This window comes from Hemicordylus capensis, chromosome 2 (assembly GCF_027244095.1).
Source record: "Hemicordylus capensis ecotype Gifberg chromosome 2, rHemCap1.1.pri, whole genome shotgun sequence".
Taxonomy (NCBI): domain Eukaryota; kingdom Metazoa; phylum Chordata; class Lepidosauria; order Squamata; family Cordylidae; genus Hemicordylus; species Hemicordylus capensis.
Genome location: NC_069658.1, coordinates 73,506,422 through 73,527,123, shown reverse-complemented (window position 1 = coordinate 73,527,123; position 20,702 = coordinate 73,506,422). Strand labels below are relative to the sequence as shown.

The window sequence follows — 20,702 nt, the reverse complement described above, 5'->3', positions numbered from 1 at the left end:
ATCTTTCGAGAGACTCTCCCCGTTTCCAGGTGCCCAGTCAGGCAATCTCAGAATTTCGAGTGTTTGTCCTTGAGGGTGGGCCTCCGAGATAGGCTGGGGATTCTGTTGGTGTACTGACCACCCCGCTGCACCTCAGTCTCCCTACCTGAGCTGGCGGGGGTGGTCTCGGAGGTGGCCTTGGGTTCCCCCAGGCTTATTGTTTTGGGGGATTTCAATGTCCACGCTGAGGCCCTAAACGGTTTGGGCCTGGGGTATTTGAGGGACCGCCTGCTCCCAAGGGTTGCTGCCCTCTTGACAAGGACATCTGAGGGGGCCCTGCTCCGGGTGCCGACAATGAGGGAGGCCCGGCTGTCGTGCACTCGGGACAGGGCCTTCTCTGTTGCTGCCCCCAAACTCTGGAATGCTCTCCCAGTGGCCATTCATTCCTCGGACTCCATCACAGCTTTTAGAAAGCTTGTAAAGACTTGGCTTTTTACCCAGGCTTTTACATAATCGTTTTTACTGCTGCTTTGGTGTGTTTTTATTTGTTGTATTGTTTTATGCCTGTTTTTATATGTTTTTATACTTTTAACATGATGTTTTAATTGTCTTTTTATTGTATGTTTTTAACTTTTGTAAACCGCCTTGGGGTTATCTTTTTAACGAAAGGCGGTATATAAATGCAAAAAAAAAATAAAAAAAAAATATATCAAGGACAGTGAAGAAGATGCACTTAAAATGGTCAATAACGAGAAACTATTCAACACCAATGAAACAAAGCAGGCCTACAAGAAAGAACAAGTCAAGAACCGAGCAGAAAAATGGAAAAATAAGCCACTGCATGGTGAATATTTGCACAATATAACTGGAAAATCAGACATCACCAAGACCTGGCAATGGCTTAAGAATGGCAACTTGAAGAAAGAAACAGAGGGTTTAATACTGGCTGCACAAAAACAGGCACTAAGAACAAATGTAATAAGAGCAAAAGTCAAAAAATCAACAACAAACAGCAAGTGCCTTTGTAAAGAAGCAGATGAAACCGTGGACCACCTAATCAGCTGTTGTAAAAAGATCGCACAGACTGACTACAAACAAAGGCTTGACAAGGTAGCAGGGATGATACACGGGAACATCTGCAAAAAATACAAGCTACCTGTAGCCAAAAATTGGTAGGACCATAAAATCAAAAAAGTTGTAGAAAATGAAGATGCAGAAATCCAACTACAAGCAGACAAACATCTGCCACACAATACACCAGATATAACTATAGTCGAGAAGAAAGAAAAACAAGTTACAATAATCGACATAGCAAACAAACACTACAAACAGAAAAACAAGTTAAAATAATCGACATAGCAATACCAGGGGATAGCAGAATAGAAGAAAAAGAAATAGAAAAAAATCACAAAATACAAAGACCTACACATTGAAATTGAAAGGCTGTGGCAGAAGAAGACCCAAATAATCCCAGTAGTAACTGGCGCCCTAGGTGCAATTCCAAAACACCTTGAAGAGCACCTCAATACCCTAGGGGCCACAGAAATCACCATCAGCCAATTACAAAAAGCAACATTACTGGGAATAGCCTATATTCTGCGACGATATCTATAATAACAGCAACAACATTGATAATAAAATTCAGCCATCCCACGTCCTTGGGAAGGACTTGATCGCTGGATAAAACAAACCAGTCAATAACACCTGTCTGACTGTGTAAATAAATAAATAAATAAATAAATAATACAAAGATCTACAAATTGAAATTGAAAGGCTGTGGCAGAAGAAGACCAAAATAATCCCAGTAGTAATTGGCACCCTAGGTGCAATTCCAAAAGACCTTGAAGAGCACCTCAATACCCTAGGGGCCACAGAAATCACCATCAGCTAATTACAAAAAGCAACTTTACTGGGAACAGCCTATATTCTGCGATGATATCTATAATAATAACAACAGTATTGATGATAAAATTCAGCCATCCCAGGTCCTTGGGAAGGACTTGCTGTCTGGATAAAACAAACCAGTCAATAACACCGGACAGACTGTGTAAACAAGAAATAATAATTCCTATCAGACCACAGCCTTTGCCCATGCTCTAGAACAGCCAAATTACCAAACACTCATGCACACACCAGGCCTCGCCTGTTCCTGTTCCTTTCATAGACATTTGATATGTCTGCAGAAATAAGCAGGTGAAGCTTTTTGTGGCATCCATCTAAACATGTTCACCTTCCAATGGCTGCAGGTCAAACTGCTGTTAAAAGGGCAGCTCAGGCGCATAACAATGATAGGGCAAGGGGAGACAGTTGTCTGGGGGCCCCACTGCCTGGAGGGGCACCCCAGGGGCACCTCATGTGACTCCCCATTGCCCCCTGCCCAGCCCCATAGCCTCTCACCCACTTGCCCTCTTCGCCGTCTCTCCTGCTTGTTCTGCTGGCCCGCAATCGAAGCAGCAGGCAAGCTGCAAAGAGCTCCTTTTCTCCCGCCTCTCAGCTGATCGGCAGGTGGGCGGGGCTTCCACGGAGGCCTCCGTGTAGGCCGCAGTGAAGCCTGAACTCGAGTAGGGCCCAAGCAAGCCAGGAAGGAGGCGGCAGCCAGAGTGTTCTCTGCAGCAGAAGACCCTTTGCTGCCCTGCTTAACCCAGACCAGCATTTGCCAGGTAGAGTGTGAACTCCTTTTTGTGGTTACCTTTCCCGCCCCCGCCCCCCCCCCCATATATAGGGATCTGCTTGCCATAGGGCTTGGATATGGGGGGGGGAGGGACCGAGAAGTCTCTGAATATTTATTTTGAAACAGCTTGGAAAATTTGCTGACTTAAAAAAAACTATCTAAAAAGTCCTATAAGTGGCTTGTTTCATGGCAGAAAATTGCAAAAACTTCTGGAACAGTATTTTATTAATTTTATTTATTCATTCATTCATTTATAAATGCACTTATGTTCAAGTTGTTTTGCAACCCAGAAGGTCTGAGTGAGAACTGTGAAGCATGTGTGGTGCTTTTATTTTATTTTTCTTGTGTGTGAACTGCTCCCCAATAACTTGCAGGGACTTCAGGGTCAATCTGGCCAACATGTGAATGCAGCACCTCCATTCCAGAGGAGATGTGTCTTAAAGGGCTTTAAAAGCCTCCTGTGAAAAACCTCCTGCAATCAAACTTGACTGAATTTGTTCAGAATTCTGGGAAAACAAACATAGGCTCACCCTGCATGGTTGAAAGTCTCCTTTGCTAATCTGCAGCGAGGGGCCCATTTTAATCATTCATCTTTCTAGTGTGTTCTAGGCATTAAAAGTAATACAAATGTATAGTACTCTATGTATATCCTTACCCATAAAAGCCTTGGGCGTGCGTCCGTGCCGCCCGTGTCTTTTTCGCCCGATCTGGGCATGCGCGGAGCGCATGCCCAGATCGGGCGAAAAAGATACGGCCGCCCAGAGACGGGCGGCCATGTTGGACCAGGCGGTGGCCGCGGCGGAGCGACTGGCTCCGATGGCGGCCGCCGCCGTTACGGCGAGAGGGCCGGGAGGAGCAGAAGCGGCGGGCCAAGGAGAAGCGGCCACCGCCAACGGCAGGAGGAGAGTGTGGCCGAGGCGGCGGCGGAGCCGCGGCCTCGGCCAAAGGTAGTTGTGGCCGCGGTGGGGCGACTGGCCCCGTTGGCGGCGGCTGCGACGCCACCGAGAGTGCGGGTGAGGCGGTGGCGGGGCGACTAGCCCCGATGGCGGCCGCGGCCTCAGCAAGAGGTGGCAGTAGCTCCCCTTAAGGCTAGCGCCCGTTATTACAACGGGCTAAAAATTACTAGTCACTATATATTGTGATGTGTGTGTGTGTATTCAGTGAAATGTATTTGCAGGCAGCATACTTATTTTGGAATATCAGACTTAAATCCTTGGGGGCCTGGGGTGTGCGGAGGCCCTGGATTTGGGGGGGGGGCCATTTTAAAATCTTGTCTCTGGGCCCACTCCAACCTTGCTACGCCCCTGGGGCAGCTGCAGGGGGTGGCTCAAAATCTGGCAACTTTAATCCTCTCTGTAATGGAATATATAACTGTCATTATTCCTTTCACTCTTTTTCACAAGAAGAGATGAGCAAAATCAAGTAGCTTTGCTATAGAAATGTCCCATTCTGATGGACTACTTGAAGCTTTTTTTTTCCTGGCAGAATTTGCCCAGTTCTGGACCTCTGCCAAAGGGGACCACGCCTAGATCTTTGCAAAGATGCCCAGGCCCCAGCATGTGCCAAGAGGTTTCTGGTGTGCACAAGGACCTAGGGATCTCAGCCAAGGTTATGGCTTGTTATGGCTGTCTGTTTAGATTCTACCACAAAGTCACGGGGCAACAGAGATAGCTTGATATCTAAAGCCTAGACATAGACAACGAACATTTTTGTGTTTGTTCAGAACTGTAGTTCCCACTGCATCCACTGACTATAAAGACACCATACAAGCACAAACATATTTAGGAACTCTATGCAGGCTGCGGGCTAGGAACCAAGCTCTCCCCAATATAACTATATTTGGATCTATAGGATGGCTGAAGTAATAGACTGTTTGATCAGTCACAATTGTTGCCAAGTCTGACAGACTCCACTGCATACCAAGGGCATGCACCAAGACCTGAACCTGAAGCAAAGATCTAGCATGGTGACAGGAAGCCTGCTGGAAACCCAGGGAATCCAGCCTACAGTCTGGTGATTCTCCCTCATTTACAGAGCATTCCAGTCACCTTAAGTGGCGCAGCGGGGAAATGCTTGACTAACAAGCCAAAGGTTGCCAGTTTGAATCCCCACTGCTACTATATTGGGCAGCAGCGATATAGGAAGATGCTGAAAGGCACCCTCATACTGCGTGGGAGGAGGCAATGGTAATCTCCTCCTGTATTCTACCAAAGAAAACCACAGTAGAGGTGTGCACGGAACCGCGGAGCTGCGGACCAGCACTGGGGTGGGGGTTCCTTTAAGGGTGGGGGAGGGTGTACTTACCCTCCCGCCTCTTCCTCCCATCCGGCGCACTTATTTTAGTCAGCAATTGGGGCGGCGGGATACCTCCCTGCCTCCCCTTCCCCCGCTCTGCTGCAAAAGGCTTCCTGATGCGCACGCGCAAAAGGCTTCCTGAAGCCTTTTGCAGCCGAGTGGGGGAAGGGGCGGCAGGGAGGTATCCTGCCGCCCCAATTTCTGACTAAAATACATGTGCCAGAGGGGGGGAAGCGGCGGGAGGGGTAATTACACCCTCTCCCCACCCTTAAAGGAACCCCCACCCCAGTCTGCCCAAACCCCAAACCCCGAACCACCTATGTCTGGACCGGTCCGGAGGCCTGTAGAATATCCTCCGGCTGGTCCATGCACATCACTAAAGCTCAGGGCTCAGTGGGCGCCAGGAGTTGAAATCGACTTGAGGGCACACTTTACCTTACAGAGCATTCCACCCAACAGTAACTCCAGTTACAGATAGGGAATTCTTTGGTGGCAACTTTGTTTGTAATGCTTATAATGTGAGGCGTCACTACGTATAATGGTAATAGCAGAGCTTTGTAACAATAGAAAGGATTAGTTTACAGAAAGAAGCAAGACAAGTCCCTTGAAATTATCCCAATCTTCATTTATTTGTGACAATAGGAAGAAAGAACCTTTTCATGCTTTGCTGAAGTTCCTGCAAAGTTTAAGCAAATATTCCACATATTTGTTTAGTATGAGCCACCAAGCTTTGATATCTATCAGAGGAGTCTTTTTTAGAGTTATATTCTTTTTGGATGTCAGATTGGCTTCCATGAGGGGCAAGGCCTTCTTGATAGAGCCCCTCCCCCTCGAACAATGAGAAATGCTCTCACATGAATGATGCTCTCAGCCTCATTACTGGCTGCTTTCAGGGAGAAAGCACATGGGTGTGTGTGTGTGTGTGTAGCAACACACTAACAGGAACAAAGGCCAAAAAACCCAGGAATGGTGCACTGGCAGTTTATTAAAAATAGGCCCTGATATGTTTCGAGTGGAATTTGTTTTCAGGGGTCTACAGATGGTAAAATATATATGATAACCCTCTAGTACATGGACTAGGTTTTATTTTTAGCTCAATTTCCTTAAGGAAAGTAAGCTTATGAGATCACCCGGTATTATCTGTCTCTCTCTGTGTGTGTGTGTGTGTGTGTGTGTGTGTGTGTCCTGTCATGAATGTTCAGAGGAAGGCAACCATTATAGGCTAAGACTTCTTTATTATGTTACAGGAAGAGACAAGTTCAACAAGAGGTACAAGCAGGAAGTAGGAAAGGACTCTGCCTCCAGTTAGGATCACTACTAAAAAAATGCTAGTGCCACCTACTCGCTAGACATATTACAATAACATTTCCACACATCTCCCTTCCTTCCTTGAACCACCAATGTTTGTTTGTTTGTTTGTTTGTTTAAACAGTGCATCTAACCATTTGGTAATTTGTAGGTCCATTACTCATCTTGAAATCATAAGGGTTTCCGGATAATTTGACTGGAGTGAGTAGTGAGCTGAATCTAGTATCATTGTCATTTCTGGTGGCTTACCCCGGCGCAGTCTCTATAGAGGAACTTGGGGTTGCAGGTTCTATTTCCACGTCAGAAGGTTGTTCATTCTTGGGTATGACAAGAAGATATCTGTGATTTCTGTTATGTATGCCACTATCCGGCTTGACCGTACACAATTTTGATGTGTCTCTCCTTCCTACAACTGTAGCAGGAGTCTGCCATGACTTTTCTCCATTATGTTTTATATAGACTCTGTTACTTACCAGGCTGTAAGTGTGGTAGCGGTTGTACTGAATGTCACCTACTGTAGAAACACCCATAGCTGTCCTTGGCTTTGCAGTCTGAAGATGCAACTTGTGCAGATCAGGCTTCTCTGCAACCAGATTTTTCTCTAGGGTGTTCTGATTTGTCTTCCCATTAACAGTTCAGCAGAGCTATATCCAGTAGCTATCACTGGTGTAGATCTGAAGTACAGGAGGGCTAGATGAGGGTCAGCCTGGTGTGTTACTTTTGTGAATGTGGGCAGCTTAGTGAATCAGATGGACTAATAACAAAAGGAAATTGTATTGCTGTGCCACAAACAACAAGGAAAGAAATCCTAGACCTTATTCACCAAGGCCATCTGGGCTTAACCAAATGCTGTGAGCGTGCCCATACACTGGCTAGGCATTCTTTCTCTATCTGTGCATAATGTTGTTCTGTTTCTATAAGTGTCATCAAGCAGAATGTGACTGGCAGCCACTCCGACCCATGTAATTGGAGTCGAATGTCACCCAGTCCATAACTGCTTGCATCAGCACTGACCATTGTAGGCTTGTTAGTGTCATAGAGGTGCAAAACTGGGGCATTTGAAATCATGTCCTTTATTTTAATAAAGGCAGCCTCTTGATCTGGCTCCTAGTTCCAGGATGTATTAGATCACAGTAGCAGGTTGGTTGTAGTGGTTGTGTCTCTGTGGAGAGATTCTGCAAATATTGACTGAGATAATTCACCATTCCTAGAAAGTATCTCAATTAAGTTACATTTGTGGGTGCTTTTAAGTTTCTAATGGCTTTTACTTTCTTGGGGCCTGTTCTGTAAATCACTTGACCTAAGTGATACCCTGTTCTGTAATCACTTGACCTAAGAACTCTATTTCAGTTTGGCAAAAAATGCATTTTTCTTTGTTTAGTTTACGTCCAGACTCCTGGATCAGATTTAGGATGAGGGTTAGAGTTTTATCATGCTCTTTTAGTGATGTACCATGTACTAAAATTTCATCCATGAAAACAATGACCCCTTTTATGCCCCTAAGGACTTCTGTCATCTTCTTCGGGAAGATCTCAGAAGCACTGGTGATCCTGAAGGGCAAGCGCTAGAAATAGAATTCCCCAAAGGGTATTATAAATGCCGTTGGTTTGCCACTCTGATCTGTCAGATGTATTTGCCAGAAGCCACTTGGAGTATCTAATTTGGAAAATACTTTAGCTCCAGTCACTTTTAGAAATAGATCTTCCAGCTTTGGGCATAGTTATTTTTCTCTAACTACTGCTTCATTGAGCCTTTTCAGATCTACACAGATATGGATTTTTCCATTTTTCTTTGTAACTGGAATCATTGGAGCACCCCAAGGTGTAAGCTCTGTGGTTTCTTTAATTATGCCATGTGCCTTCATCCTTTCCAGCTCTATTGTCACTTTGTGGAGTAAGGGAATGGGAATCCTGCAGGGAGAGTAGATGCTATATGGCTTAGCATCTTGCCTTAAGTCTACAGGGTCTCTCCAGAGTAGGCCAATGTCTCCAAACACCCTTTCTATTTCTCCAATCAGTCACTCCAATTTGGGTAGCCACTCCACGACTGAGGAGAGATTATCAAGACCATGGCCTCTAATCACATACACAGAAAACTCGTATTGGTTGCCTTTATGACTGGTTTGTGTTATAAAGTGTCCAATACAGTCTAAGGGACCTCCTTGGCTGTGTAGAACGGTTTCTGCTTTGTGTTCTGTAGGGGGATTCTGGAGGCTAGCATAGGTCTTTTCTAAGACAACTGAGACATCCGCACCTGAATCTATTTTGAAATTTACGGTCTTGCCATGAATCATTAAATCAATCCTCCATGCGGGTTCAGAGTCTTTGCAAAAAATGGAGCCTAAGAAAAATTGGTCCTCCACTACTGTGGTAACTTCTTGTGTCATCTGTGTACAACTGCAAAGTGCCCTATTTTTTAAACATTTCTTGTACCGGGCTCCTCTAGCAGAACAAATTCCTTCAATATTATGCATCCTCCCACATCTTGCACATGCAGACTGGCAATGTATGCCTTTTTACTGTAGTGTGCTTTTGAAGTGACTGGGCTTCGTTTCCTGGGGTATATTTTGTTCAGCCCTTGTAGCTGCAGCAGAGGCCAATTGCGCAGGCATGGTGGCCTCCAAAATCGCCACCGTGCTGGAGGGGGAAGGCCTGAATGGGCCAAAGATTTGGCCAAATGGCTGGTATAGGCATGAAGGGAGGCCGGTGGGGGAAGAAGGAACCTCCATGGACTCCCCCCCCCCACCTCCAACAACTCTCCTGAAGGGGGGTAAGTTAAAAAAAATTAAAAAAAATGTTCACGAACCCCACCCCAAGACCGAACAGAACAGAACCAAGGGGGTTCAAGCAGATGATGGACCAAACTGGCCTGGTCTGATTTGGCTCCAGTCCGGACTCGAACTGAACTGGACCAACCAGTTCCGTGCACACCCCTAGTTCCTTGTGGAGAAAAGGCTATTTCTTTCAAACTGGTTTCAGGTTTCCTCTGCTTCCTGATCTTTGTTTTTATTAACTCTAATTGCCTTGCCATTTCAATGGCTTTGTGAAGAGTTAGATTTTCTGTGAGTTGTATTTGCTCTGATAGTCCTTTATCAAGAATCCCAAGGACAAGCCTGTCTCTGAGATGTTCTTTCTTCCTGCCTGCAAAATCACAGTGCTCAGATTGCTCATACAGCCCACTAACAAATGACCCAACGTTTTCTCCTGACTGCTGTGTCCTTTGATAAAAGCAAGCCCTCTCATAGGGCACATTCCATTTGGGAATGAAATGGGCATCAGACTTAGCCAAAACAGTCTCACAGTCATTCTTATGACCCTCTTCAGCAAAGGTAAAGGATTTTAAAATGTTGTTTGTTTCCTTTCCCATGGCATAAAGAAGGGAACTTACTTGTACAATGCCTTCTTCATTGTGGAGTTTTGTAGCTAGCTAGTAGGCAAATCTTTTTTTCCATTCTGGTCAGGCAGCTGGATTGACAAAGCCGAAGGCTTCTGGTGCAAGTAAGTGAGCCATTTCCTAAGTTTGTGGATTCAAACTCAGACTTCTGACACCATGTCATGGGACTTCAGAGGAAGGCAGCCATTATAGGCTAATACTTCTTTATTCTGTTACAGGAAGAGACAAGTTCAACAAGAGGTACAGGCAGGAAGCAGGAAAGAACTCTTCCTCCAGCATCACTACTGGCAAATGCTAGTGCCACCTACTTGCTGGACATATTACAAAAACATTTCTACATAGTCCGTGTCCCCCTATCAACTTTTCAATGCCTGGACCAATATGTACCAAATTGGGTACAGTTGTAAGGACACATACAGACACTTCAAGGGTGTAGTTTGTGATGATATAATCCACTCAAATTCAAGATGGGGCACATAAACATTTGAGGTGCAAGTCGGCTAACTTGTGAACCACCTAACCAAACTGAACCAAATTTGAACCAAACCGCCTTAAGCCTTTGGAATCAAGTGCTTTATAAATTAAATGAATGGATAAAAAAATAAAATACATTTGCTACAGCTGTAGGGACACATAGGGACACCTCAATGGTGTAGTTTGTGATTATGTCATTCACCAAGATTCAAGATGGCAGAAACATCAACATTTGAAGTGCAAGCGGGCTAACTTATGGACCTTCTAACCGATTTGAACCAAATTTGGTACAGTTGTAATGAGTGGCACAGAGGGACACCTCAATGACATAGTTTGTGATGATGTAATCTACCTCAGTTCAAGATGGCAGATGCATGAACCTCTGAGGTGCAAGTAGGCTAACTTGTGAACCGCCTAACCGATTTAAACCAAATTTGCTACATCTATAGGGACACATAGGGACACCTCAATGGCATAGTTTGTGATGATGTCATCCACTCCATTCAAGATGGTAGATGCATGAAGTTTGAGGCATAACTGGGATAACTTGTGAAACATATTGTACCATATTTAGTCCAGTTGTAAGGTAAAGGTAAAGTGTGCCGTCAAGTCGATGTTGACTCCTGGTGCCCACAGAGCCCTGTAGTTGTCTTTGGTAGAATACAGGAGGGGTTTACTATTGCCATCTCCTGAACAATATGAGATGATGCCTTTCAGCATCTTCCTATATTGTTGCTGCCCGATATAGGTGTTTCCCATAGTCTGGGAAACATACCAGTGGGGATTCGAACTGGCAACCTCTGGCTTGCTAGTCAAGTCATTTCCCCACTGCATTGCAGGGATAGTGAAAGGAAAGTAGGCAGATTAGTTCTTAACAGAAATACTTGTTCTTGTTACCTGCATGTGGGCTAACTTTCTTGTGTGTTATATCTACCATGACTTAGGTAGTTTTAATGTTACTGCTTAGGGGTGTGCAATTCGGATTTTCGGGTGATTCGGCTCGGACCCGAGCCGAATCACCCCCGTTCTGTTTTGTGCCCGAATCTGGGTCACCCGAATCACCCTTGATTCGGTTCGGGTTCGGATTTAATCCGAATCCAAATCCGAATCGATTCGGGGGGGTAAAAAGGGGCCCAGGGGCAAAATTTTGGGGTGGGGTGGTAGTGCCCAATGGGTAGAGTCTACCACCCCAATTTCGGGGGGATTGGGCAAAGTCCTGATTTTTTGTGAATTTTTAAAGTTTTAGTGACTTTGGGGCAGTTCGGGGGCATAGCATGGGATTTGGGCAAAAGGAGTGGGGTGGGGTGGTAGTGCCTAATGGGTGCAGGCTACCACCCCAATTTCAGGGGGATTGGGCAAAGGGCTGATTTTTGGTAAATTTCTGAAAATTTCATGTCTTTGGGGCAGATTGGGGCATATTGGGGCAGAAAGTGGGGGCTGGGGCAGAATAGTGGGGTGGGGTGGTAGTGCCTAATGGGTGCAGGCTACCACCCCAATTTCAGGGGGTTTGGACAAAGGGCTGATTTTTTGAGAATTTTTGAAGTTTTGGTGACTTTGGGGCAGTTTGGGGGCAGAAAGTGGATCTGCCCCAAAATAGTGGGGTGGGGTGGTAGTGCCTCATGGGTGGAGGCTACCACACCAATTTCAGGGGGATTGGGCAGAGGGCTGATTTTTTGAGAATTTTTGAAGTTTGGGTGTCTTTGGGGCAGATTGGGGGCAGAAAGTGGATCTGCCCCAAAGGAGTGGGGTGGGCTGGTAGATAGTGCCTGATGGCCGGAGGCTACCACCCATCCCCAATTTAAGAGTGATTGGGCAGAGGGGTGAATTATGGTGAATTTATTTGTATGAGGTTTGTCATCATAAGGTGAAGTGTGCTAAATTGATTACTTCCTCATATTATTCATAGTAAAGGAAAGTGTGAAAAAGTGAAAGTGGGGTCATGAGAGTTGTTTAATTGAAAAAAATCTCATTTGCTATGATAGAATGAGAATTCACACCTCCCCATGCCCCATGTCTCTGGCATGCATAAGCAGTAGGGGATTTAGGCACAAGTTAAGTAAGTTATAGTTTAGGGCCTTGCATTATGAGGGGCCTCTGAATTAAAAGACTACATATATTTCCATTTAGAGGTATTTCTGATGCAAATAGGCTTATTGCATGATTACTGTTTTTGTTAGATTATTACTTTTTCATTGAATCTTTGTTAGGAGGTGTGAATTCTCATTCTATCATAGCAAATGAGATTTTTTTCAATTAAACAACTCTCATGACCCCACTTTCACTTTTTCACACTTTCCTTTACTATGAATAATATGAGGAAGTAATCAATTTAGCACACTTCACCTTATGATGACAAACCTCATACAAATAAATTCACCATAATTCACCCCTCTGCCCAATCACTCTTAAATTGGGGATGGGTGGTAGCCTCCGGCCATCAGGCACTATCTACCAGCCCACCCCACTCCTTTGGGGCAGATCCACTTTCTGCCCCCAATCTGCCCCAAAGACACCCAAACTTCAAAAATTCTCAAAAAATCAGCCCTCTGCCCAATCCCCCTGAAATTGGTGTGGTAGCCTCCACCCATGAGGCACTACCACCCCACCCCACTATTTTGGGGCAGATCCACTTTCTGCCCCCAAACTGCCCCAAAGTCACCAAAACTTCAAAAATTCTCAAAAAATCACCCCTTTGTCCAAACCCCCTGAAATTGGGGTGGTAGCCTGCACCCATGAGGCACTACCACCCCACCCCACTATTCTGCCCCAGCCCCCACTTTCTGCCCCAATATGCCCCAATCTGCCCCAAAGACATGAAATTTTCAGAAATTTACCAAAAATCAGCCCTTTGCCCAATCCCCCTGAAATTGGGGTGGTAGCCTGCACCCATTAGGCACTACCACCCCACCCCACTCCTTTTGCCCAAATCCCATGCTATGCCCCCGAACTGCCCCAAAGTCACTAAAACTTTAAAAAATCGCCAAAAATCAACCATGAACCGAATCACCCGAATTTTTTGTGCCCGAAATTCGGGTGATTCGGCTCGTGCCCGAAAAAATTCGGGGGGCATCGGGGGTGATTCGGTTCGGCCCCGAATCACCCGAAATTGTTCGTTTCGGGCACAGATCGTTCTGTGCCCGAAATTTTTTGCACATCCCTATTACTGCTATACATGTTTGAGCTTGGTAGCTTGTTTGTAATATTTACCACAGTCTTCATTGTCCAAATATTAGAGAGTTTATCTGTTCAATATGACTATTCAGTTTTATATAGTCCTTTTGATTTTATACCTATTCCTTATTGTTCTAATTGGTATATTTTACAGTTTGTATTCCCCTGAAGAAGGGTTCCACTCAAAACACATTGGGACCTATCTTTTAATAAACTGCCAGCACACCGTTCCTGTTTTTGTGCCTTTGTGGCTGCTTTCAGGAAAACTCATGTCTCACTCATGAGGCCATTTGATAATATGCTGTTAACTGGTCTTGCCATATTACATTTAACTTGAGAGAGGACCTTCAATGAAGGTAAGATGATTTAAAAGTGGGGTTTTTTTTAATCATGAGTTTATAATTTCTGATTTATCAAGAGCTACCTGAAATACAAACACACCAGTGTGGGACATGGATGGCTTAAATTAATCTTAAATATCTGCTTGGTATGAGAACTCCAAACTGATCTTAAAGTCTGAACAGGATATTTGTTCTAATGCTGGGTTGGGGGCGGGAGGGAATCTAAAATTATATTTGTGTGTGTATGTTTTCACTGTGGTGCTCTATGAAGCTTGTACTCTGTTATTAGAGGTGAACACTTATTAGGGCATTAATTGAAATTTGACATCCAGTCACTAATTGCATTTTTACTGCATGCCCAAAAGGCACTTAACTATTTAACACAAAGTTACTCACAAATAATTGATAATTTGAAGTGTGAGCTACCAACCTCCTTTATGGAGGAGAAGAATGAGCCAACTTCTCTTCATTCGCTCTATTCATCACCCCACCCTACCCCAAGGAAGGCATTCTTCTAATCTGCACTGCAACAGTATGGATCTTTTTAAAGGCCATTTACTTACTCTGCTTCTTTGAGAGACAAAAACACCACAGGAGCCTTTCAGTCTTCACAGCGACAGTTCCATGGCCTTGCTGCAGCAGACATTTCAGTGGCATGGAAGAAATTTCTAAAGGTTCCGCTACTGTACTGGACCATTAAGCCTCTGTGGCACCTGAGGAAAACACAAAAGGACTGTCAATGTCAGGTCTGAAGAAGCAGAAACAAGTCTGAAATATAGGAGAGGATAAAAAGAAAAGCCTGTACAGGAATGACATTCCCAGCTAGATAAAAATACTAGCAGAATGGAGGATAAAGGCTAGATTTGAAAAGCAGCTGTCCCTGACAAAGCCCCTACTGCTGTATTTTAACTAAAGCCCTGATGAATAATTGTGCTGTATCTGGAGGTCTTAAGAGCCCATGATGGCTACAAGCTGAGCAATGAGGAAACAAGATGCACAGAAATGGCAGGCTAAATGAGGTCTCCAGGTGCTTGTTTCATGTAAGCACAGCTCGGTATAAATCGGGGAGGAAGGTAACACATTTCACCCAAGTTGCTTATCAAAAAATTGCAACTTTCTGTTTGTCCTAGAGGATACTAGCAGAGAGAATACGTGAGCACACAAATAAGGTCACTGATGAAGCGATTCAATGTTTATTAGGTTTTCAAGATGGTTCCTGGGGAATATTTATAATAGGGATGTCTTTTTGGAAGATAGATGTGGCAGGAACTGTCAGCTATGTTTTTTCTCCTGATCCCACAGATATCTTTATTAAAGCAAAACAGTATATCCAAATACAGCTCTCTCTGCTCTTGATTTAACTTGTTTTCCTCATAAAAATGTATCAGCTGCAGCAATTTCCAGAAAGACCTGGAGTTCTTAATGTTTTCTGCTTCTTGTAGTGGTGTTGCTGTGATTTACACATGGCTTTTGTACATACATATGCATAGACTCTACAGAATTGTTCAGCATGGAGCAAAATTTAGATTGAAAACCATAAAGAAAACAAAAACAAAAGCAATCATTAAGTATCCCCCCCTATATAGAGAGTGAAAATGTCTTTTATAAGAAAGACACCATTGGAAAGTGAACCAAATTCTTATGTCCAAGGAACAATGAAAATGGCTCTTCATGAAGCATTTTATAAGCTGGTGGCCCACAAAGACTGACAGTAAAGGAAGGGATAGAGCAGGCCTGCACAACACGGCCCACCACATTGCATACAGTCTACTAGACCAGTCATGAATGGAAACCTTTAAAAGCCTATCTGTCAACTTGGTCCTACAAAATCAGGGCAATTGTCAAACACTAGACTAGCCCCAAATGGGGCCAGTGCCCAATGGGGCACTTCTGGGGGTTCTGGAGTGGCGATTACAGTAGTGGTGGAGAACAGAACAATTTACATTGGCAGATCAGCTGTCCATTCCCTGGGGAAGGGAGACCAGAAATTTAATAGCTGTTTCTCCTTCCAGCTGTCCTGTCAGCTCTCAGGCCTCGGTGAGTAGTTCCAACCACCCTCGGAATGACCTTGCTCCTTTGCAATGCCAGGTTGGTTCAAAATAAGACTGAAATAGTCCATGATTTGGTGGATGAAGGAGACAAATTGGCTTGTATAACTGAAACCTGGTTGGCGGAGGCTAATGGCCCAGTATGGGCTCAGCTCCTCCCTACTGAGTACTCTCAGCGGTGTAACAGGTATGGGGAAAGGGGCGGAGTGGTTGTGATCCATCGGAGTGATATCTCCCTTACCAGGATCCCTGGTAATTGGACCATATTGAGTGTGTGTATCTTGGCCTGGGAACTTGGGATAGATTGGTATACCAAGTGCCCTGTTGCCCAATGGAGTCCCTAACTGAGCTGATGGAGCTGGTAGCAGAGCTTGTGTTGGAGTTGCCCAGGTTTTTGGTGATGGGTGACTCAATTTTTACTTCGGGGCTGGTTTGTATGGTGCAGCTTAGGAGTTCATAGTGGCCATGGCAACTATGGGCCTATCCCAGCAGCTCATGGGGCTGACACACACTGCTGGTAACACCTTCAATTTGGTCTTTTGCTTAGATCAGGCTGGGGTTCTGTGGGTGGAGACTCCTAGAATGTCTCCATTGTCATGGATGGACCACCATCTGGTTAAGGTTGGTTTCATGGCCATAACCCACCTCTTCATGGGTGCAGGACCTATTAGGATGTTTCACCCAAGAAGGCTGTTGAATCCTATTGGGTTCCAAGAGAGCTTGGAAGGTTTTAGGGTTGTTTCTGCCAGTGATTCTGCTGATGCCCTGGTGGATCCCTGGAATAGGAAGCTTACCAGGGCAGTAGACACTATCGCCCCTAAGTGTCTTCTCCACTCTGCTTCAAAACTAGCTTCATGGTATACTGAACAGCTACAGGAGCTGAAGCAGCAAGGGGAAAGTCTAGAGCATAAGTGGAGGAAGACTTGAATTGAATCTGATAAGACACTGCACAAAGCCCATTTGAAGGCATATTCTGTGGCAATACATGCAGCGAAGAAGCAATTCTAATCTGCACATATTGCGTCCGCAAGTTCACGTCCAGCAATCAGAGATGTGAGGGGATTGACCCATCTTCCCTCTTCTCTGAACATAGATCTGGATTTTTCATTATCCCGCTGTGATGCTTTTAATAACTTGGGTGGTAGGGATAAAATCTCTCGCATTGAGCCGACTTGGACTCCACAGTTATGGCAGGGTCAACTGCAGAAGTGTCCAGTATCTCCTCTGATTCAATTAGAATTGATCAGTTTCAATTTGTGACTCCTGAGGATGTGGACAAACTCCTTGGAGGTGTTTGGCCTACCACTTGTCCTTTGGATCCTTGCCCAACGTGGCTTATAACATCGAGCAGGGAGGCCGTAGAAAATGGCCTAGCTGACATCATAAATGTTTTACTGAGGGAGGGCGGGATGCCTCCATGTTTGAAGGAGGCAATTGTGAAATTGTGAAAACTCCTCCTTCTTTGCTTAAGAAGCCTGCCCCAGAGCCCTTGGTGATGGATAACTATAAGTGGTACATTGAATAAATAAATAAATAAATAACTGGTTGGTGGGCTGTGATGATCTTAGTGGGTCACAGATTGCATTGTAGAGTTGGACAGAGGTTTGCTGGGAAGAAAAACTGAGCCAACTACCTCTGCCCTACTTAATACAGTAAGTTGCCTCTTCTTCTATTGCAGCTGCAGCCATTCTGAGAATCAGGGTGCTGTACTAATGGCATTACTTGGACCGAATTGTTGAGACTTTGAAATCACACCCCATGCTGGATTCTGATTTACTACTGCACCACATCAGTCAGTACCTCCTCACTCACTAAATTCCAAATTCCAACTCACTAAATTCTGAACATGTGCATGGCCTGCACTGAAAAGTAGTGCATCTGAGATAAGGGGAGGTAGGTGATATGAAAACTCTGCCTGTGGTCTTTCATCTGTTGTGTCTCTTTCTTTCCTGCCAGTCATCACTTGATGTTGCAGTCATTCCATGGTTATTGTGTGTCTGAACTCACCCTTAGATGTCATGTCTCAGCTTGACATAGACTATTATGGATACAGGGGGATCTTTCCTGAAAACAGGAACAAAGACTAGCAATCTTTTGTACTTTCCCCCAAACCTGAATACAACAAGGCTTTCAAAAATGAACCGTATTATATGGTTTTGTGGCTTTACTGGGCCATTTGCAACAGATATCTGCTTGAGATATGGTTTCCTGCTCAAAGGGGAGTGTGTCATCAGATATTTCCTAGAAATAATGGCTTCAGTGTGTGCCTCATTTCCCTTTCTTTTAGTGATCGCCATACAAAGGCTATTAGGAAATTATTCTGCAGCTTGAAAGATACACACTGTTGCACTCCAGAGTCTCTGAAGATGACCGAATGTGCTTTTGTCTTTTCTAATCTCAGCTTTGTTTCAGCAGCCAGGATGCTGAATAAGATAATAAGATATTGAGCTCTAAAAATAGTGTCTATTCTACCTTTTATATCATTTGATATCCCCAAAGGGCAGCTGCTGAATGATTTGCAGGTAACCATCGCTAACTGCTTCACAAGCCAGGAGCTTCTAAAAATTGAATTTCAGCTTATGAAAGATGTGAGATTTATTCCCCTGGGGACTGATATTTGCTCTTGGTTGAATAAGTGGATCATGGCCTGCTGCTCTGAAAGACTCCTCCCCTCCCCTAGCAATATGCCTAGGCTCTGATCTCAGAATGCCATCTATCTATGGAACTAGGTGGGTTTTGCAGCCAAGACTCCAGAAACATTCAGTTGATGTCCTCTTGGGTTAGACAGGGGAAAAAAAATCATTGTTATCTATTCCTAAAGAACAGCACTTGGTTTGGAGAGATGAATAGAATGGGGTACATGGGCATTCAGTCAGGAGGTATCTCCTGCAGCAGCCCCCAAACCACAACACTTCTCTAGCAGGATGCCAAATACTGCCTTCCCTGCAACATGCCTCCTTTTTGTTTGCTTGCTTATGATGCAACAATGACCACTATTTCTCTAGGTGCACATGTTAACATCCATTCCCACATCCTCCTCTGATTGCTTCTCCTCTTTAGCAGTGACATTTGCTGCTGCTGGGTGTGGCATTCACCCTTCTACACCCTTGCTTGTGGCTGACAATAAATGACAAGAAGTAAGTGGAAGAGGAACTAGTGTAAGGGCCAAAGAGCACAGGCAGCATCTCTAGAGCTTCACCTCTAGTCTATGAAAAGGGCAGAAGTGTTGGAGATGGAGTTACAGTGCACTGACCTTTTGCATCAACTATCCTAATGACCACTAGGGTCACTGGGAGTACAGACAGTGAGTAAGGGTCTCCCCAACTGTTCTACCTGTCGCTACTCTATGACCCCTGATCTGACTCTTCTGCACTTCCTGTGCTGAGTCACAATCCTTCCAATCCTCTTAGAGAACAGATGGGAACATCTGTCTCCCTCCTTAGCTATTCATTATGTAGTCCTTTAAATTAGGGTTAGTCTTTCCTATCCAAGTGTAACATAAAGGTAAAGTGTGCCATCAAGTCGATTTTGACGCCTGGCGCCCACAGAGCCCTGTAGTTTTCTATGGTAGAATACAGGAGGCGTTTACCATTGCCTCCGCCTGTGCAGTATGAGACGATGCCTTTCAGCATCTTCCTATATTGCTACTGCCTGATATAGTACCAGTGGAGATTCGAAGCAGAAACCTTCTGCTTATTAGTCAAGCATTTCCCCACTGCGCCACTTATACTTAACCAATAAATACTTAGTATTTAGTTCTACAAAAATCTCCATGTGTTTTCTCTAAAGAGCTGCAAAACTAAACCATCCTCTGCTATCTACTTTGTAACTGGAGGGTGTGCTCATCCCTCAGTGCTCTGCTGTTTTACTTACAGGAGGTTAGTATTAACAACCCCCAACAAGAAGAGTACTAGATGCTCTAAAGAGTGCTAACCATATTCTAATGCTGTTTCATCATTTCTTCTGCCCCCCGCCCCCCATTACTAGCCTGGTAAGGAAAGTAGAAAGGTGTGTGCTGGGCTAGGAGGTGGAGGTGGTGGCAGAGGACCAGCTCAGGGTGGCTCTTGGGGAGCAGTGGCTGTGGCACTTTTCAGCAAAGAGCTGCTCTGATGTCAGTGGTCAGTAGAGGAAGGCAGGAGGCATTTTGCTACTTCTGTGAACCTTAACCATCTACCGCTTGAGGTGATCATCTCAGTTTGCCTCCACCAAAAGCAGGCTGGAGAGGGCTGAGAATAATTAAGCAAAGAAGACCCTGCTAACGGGGCAATGAAGCACCTTATAAAGTGGTTATTCTCTTCATATTAAGCAGTGGGAGAGCAATTGGGCCTATCTAGCTCCAGCACAGCATCCCTCCTGAGGCTGGGGCTGATGTCCAGCTTTTGTTTCCTTCTTGACTGTGAGCCCTTTTGGAACAGGCAACCATCCTCTCATTTTTTTTATGTAAACTGCTTCGAGTACTTTTCTGTTGAAAAGTGGTATTTAAATATCACTTTTATAATAATAATAATAATACAAGTTCTAGTAGTAGTAGTAGTAGTAGTAATTAATAGAAGATATGAGTTGGAGTCTAGGATAATTGACCTAACTGTTCTAATCAGCAGCCGACTGCAGTCTTGCTTGCTGTGGATGATGGCAGAGTAGAGTTAGCTGTGGAGGGAAGAGGGACAATGATGTGTTTCTGATTTTGCTGAGCCTTTCCAGAGTGCAAGGAGTGCTCTGAACTTTAAGGGCTCTGGTGCAATAGATTGCATACAGGGGGATTGGAGGACCTGCATAAGGGCTCCCAGCAAGTTCCTGCTGTTCCTCAAAGCACGACCTCTTCATGATGCCAGCCAATATGTGTGTGAGTTGAGATTCAGAGTCGAGGGCAAAGAATCCTGAACAGCAATGTGGTGTATTGAGCAGTTTGTATAATAGATTGCTGTAGCTTTAAGATGCACTTCCTGGTTGTTGGTTAGAATGTAAGCTATGATTTAGGAGTTTAGCAGAGAACTGCTGGCTGTAAGTCTTTATCCTTGTTCT

At 44.7% G+C, this 20,702-nt stretch overlaps 1 long non-coding RNA gene across 1 annotated transcript in view; it reads left to right on the top strand.

Annotated features, from left to right (window-relative positions):
* Positions 1 to 2,535: 2,535 nt before the first annotated feature.
* LOC128346035 (uncharacterized) overlaps positions 2,536 to 20,702 on the top strand; it is a 53,609-nt gene continuing 35,442 nt past the window's right edge. The window contains exon 1 of the long non-coding RNA XR_008316748.1: positions 2,536 to 2,639. This is a non-coding gene — a long non-coding RNA (uncharacterized LOC128346035). The remainder of the gene's footprint in view (positions 2,640 to 20,702) is intronic.